Source organism: Sinocyclocheilus grahami, unplaced genomic scaffold, assembly GCF_001515645.1.
Source record: "Sinocyclocheilus grahami isolate Dianchi unplaced genomic scaffold, SAMN03320097.WGS_v1.1 scaffold575.1, whole genome shotgun sequence".
Classification (NCBI taxonomy): domain Eukaryota; kingdom Metazoa; phylum Chordata; class Actinopteri; order Cypriniformes; family Cyprinidae; genus Sinocyclocheilus; species Sinocyclocheilus grahami.
Genome location: NW_015505754.1, coordinates 549968 through 554369, shown reverse-complemented (window position 1 = coordinate 554369; position 4402 = coordinate 549968).

The window sequence follows — 4402 nt, the reverse complement described above, 5'->3', positions numbered from 1 at the left end:
TGGTCAAGACCGGGTGATACAGCGGCTGATTGGTTGTCTGATGATAAAGAGTCGGCTGACTGGGCAAATGTGGGATTCCTCTTTGGGCAGAGTTAACGGCCCTGGGCTGTCTCTCTCCTCTCTGCCATCCAATCACAACGGCCGCTGGTTTGGATCCGTCCGTCTTGCGTCCGGTCCGATTCTGGTGTTCCTTGTCTCCCATATTGATCATCCCATTTTGTTTCAATCTCCTCAATCGCTCCTCCTCATCCTCCTCATCCTCGCCCTCTTTGTCTTCGGCGCTGCCAAAAAAATGCTTGGTGTTTCCCAGCATCCTTTGCTGCACCGTGTCAGCAAGCAGTGTTGATGTCATGGCATTGAGTCATGCTGCTTATTGGCGTCCACCTTAATGTGAGACAGACTGAAGAAAAGAATGAGAGAATAATCACAACTCAGTACACCCTAGAAACACACTAACCACTCAGAACACCCTAGCAACACAATAACAACCACTCAGTACACCCTAGAAACACACTAACAACAACTCAGTACACCCTAGAAACACACTAACCACTGCTTGGTGTTTCCCAGCATCCTTTGCTGCACCGTGTCAGCAAGCAGTGTTGATGTCATGGCATTGAGTCATGCTGCTTATTGGCGTCCACCTTAATGTGAGACAGACTGAAGAAAAGAATGAGAGAATAATCACAACTCAGTACACCCTAGAAACACACTAACCATTCAAACACCATAGCAACACACTAACAACCACTCAGAACGCCCTAACAACCACACTGAAACACCCTGGCACTGCACTAACCATTCAAACATCCTAGCAACACACTAACAACAACTCAAAACACCCCAGAAACACACTAACAACCACTCAGAACACACTAGCAATGCACTACCCACTAAAACACCCTAGCAACATACTAACAACCACCCAGAACACCCTAGTAACACACTAGCAACCACTCAGAACACTTTGGTAAATGCATAGCAACACCCTGGTAACAACACTGCAAATATATTGAATAAATAACAGCACATTTTAGTCACAAATGGCTTCAGAAACCTTTCATTTAATAAAGATCTGCAAGCTAAGACATTTTGTGGGACTTTTTCCACAATTTATTTCTAAAAATAACAAACTCCTGCCATTTCTCCAGGGCACACAGGCTGGATTCAATTAGCAGAAGGCGGAGTTGAATTTGGGCTAAATTACAGTGCGATTTAGTCGTTCTCTGTGTATCTCTATGTGCTGGTGCCGTCCATGTGCATCTCCAAGATGATCTTACTGTTCTTAATTTGCTACTATTAACCTTCACCAGCCATTTATGAGCCTGAAAAGACATAACTGTAAGTTGATGAGCTGATTTATCCGTGTTTTAATATTCCTCTTGTCATAGAGGTTTTTAGATGGATGCAGAGACTTTTTAGGTCAGGTAGAATCCACAATCTCTAACGGCGTTCGTTTGCTGGCTTCTATGGCTGTAGTCGCTGTGTTTTCCACCAACTGGCAACCCGGGGTGTTGAAATACTATAATGGGTAAATTGGCAGTGGGCTGAGTCACACAGACCAAAACAAAAACAGACATTCTGACACGGAATTCAAACTTCAAAGTACAATAACTGGCTGTAGCATTGTTTTTCAGAAACACATATATGACCTTAGCATGTTTCCTAAATATCTGCAAACATATTATGGTATTTTTATGCTTGAGTACAGTCAAAGAAATTAGAGCCACTTTAAATCCTGTTCACTAAAATTCACTGACCAGTAAGCAAAAACAGTCCTAGATACTTTAATGAAATAATGTCCATTACATATTTCAATCTGTCTTTATTTCATAATGAGAGTTGCAATTGCTCCAACCTCACAGCCATGATAAAATCGTGTATGTGACGTCATGCATATTAACTTTAACCCACAACCCACTGATAAAACAGATATTTTTTAATCTTAAATTTGAATTCAAACACACCAAAACTTTAGACAGCATAATAAAAATACTGGATATTTGAGAACATTTCTTAACACTGAGCATGTGTGATTGAAGAGCTTTAGTGTTTTGTGAAAAGTGCTATACAAATAAATCAACCTGATTTACAGATTGCATCGGTTGCACTGAGCGTGTGATTTGGGTCACTGACCTGTAGCATTGTGAAGCATCAGCCGCTGTATTTCTGCTGCTTATATTGTTGTATAATTGCACACAAGAGGGACACTGACTCACTGGATTTATTTATATCATCTTTCAGTCAGCATGTTTATGTCTCCCCTTTATTTTACACACTTCTTCTTTTTTCACAAATGCCTTAAAAAGCATAACTGCACATGCACCAGATATCTCCACCTCTCCCTCGACGCCTGTCATCTGTACAGTAAATACTGTAAAGAGACACTGACGTCAGTGACGTCCACATTTAGAAACTGTCCCGTAAACCTCCAGAGATCTCCGTCACCTCATTACTGATGGCTCGTGGTGACAGATTCACCCTTTCACAGCTTTAGGTGGTTATTTACGTTAAAAATCACAACCTCTTTTGTGGTGCATCAAGTGTACATTCACCCAATGCAAATACTGAAATAGTTACAATTATTGTTGGAATACTATTTTTATTTCTACATTCCTATGTCTTAATTATTTTTAATAATTTCGTTTTGGATCTTTGGATAACATATTATCCAAATAAGTTTAACATTATCTAAAAAAACAAATCTAAAATTCTTATTATTAAAATTTGTTTATATTAAATAAATCTAAAATTATCAAAATAATTGTATCTAAATAATAAGGTAGATTTGGGATAATACAAATTATGATTTATCATTATGTGTCTCTGCATTAAAATTCAGCTTGAAGATGATAAAAACAGCACATGCTTCATTCTTTGAAATGCCAGAAAATGCATGAATTCTTAGTTCTCATTGGAGAAGGTAAATGTTTTAGTGTGTGATTTATCTGAAATAGATTACCTCAAGGATAGACTAGTGTTAAAAGAAAACATAAATTATGCTGTAGTAATTTGATCAAATTACTACAGTTGATTGAAAAACAATCAAATTGATAGAGTGATTGATCTTGATCAAGTGTTTTCATCGTATGTTTAGAAAAAGACTATGTGGCGTCTGACGTTCAGACTAATATAATATCGACTCTTTAAAACAGGCTGTTAGTAAACTTGACTGGTTATACTGGTGCCAATTCAAGAGTGAATCAGGCCAGCGAGACACAGATGGTCTCCTTCACACACTCTCCAAATCAATTGCTCACTTCATCTATAAAAATACAGAGATGTCAAAATCAAGTTGAGTTCCTGATACAGGGCTGGAGTTAGTCGGGGTCAGGCACCAAAAACACAGTGATTTCTCACTGGTTAAGCTAGTCAGTAGCCTAGTGGACACACCACGTTAATATTTAATATTTTAAATATCAGTCAGTAATTAAATGTCAGTAATTTCATTCATGTGTGTGTGTGCGCGTTTTTTCTGGTATGACATAGGTATTACAAGGAGAAGGTGACTTTTCAGGACATTACCCCAGTTCTGTATGTTTGAGGGCTTTTCATAGATTGCTTAACCTTGGAATAAAGTCTTTATTTAATCCTGGGTAAAAGACCACTTTTAGCTCTGGGTGATGAAACTCTGATTCAGAACTAGTTAGTTGTGCTTTTGTAGTGCCAAAGGCTCAACACAATACTAGAGGTGTTTGTCAGCAACACACAATCAATAATAAACCATTAATTTTTATGCCATAAAATATTCATGCACTGTTTAGTTTCAAACATAACCGTTAACACTCCAGCATGAATTTCCTACTATTGGATTTACATGCCAAAATGTACACACGAAACTGGTAAGCTAACTCAGAGTGACGTTAATACAGGAAATCACACATGAACAGCCCAAATAATGAGGAGAAGCTTTAGAGAAGGAACCCGAACGAGGAGGAAACCCACAGCCGTGACCTCATTGAACAACATACTGGAGGTCAGTGCTCTAGAAGAGAGGAGGAGTAGGAGAGAAAACTGGGACGAGGAGAGACAGAACGCAAATGATGCTGGGAAACAGCTCAGGACACGAGAATGAGTGTAAGTGCTGGAGGGAAAAAAAACACAAGACCAAGAGAAACTCCACAAAAACACAACAATCAGTCCATCCACATCTCTTAAACGTCACAAACACACATGCTGCTCTCAGAGAGATAGAGAGAAAAATATAAAAGATATAAGAGAAAAACAGAAAGATAGAGCGACAGATAGAATGACAGACAGACAAACAGACAGAACAACAGACAAAAGGGTGGATGGATGGATGGATAGCTGATGATGAAATGATAGACAGAATGAACGAACAAACGAACGAAAGATGGATGGATGGATGGATGGATGGATATACAGAACGACATACAGACAG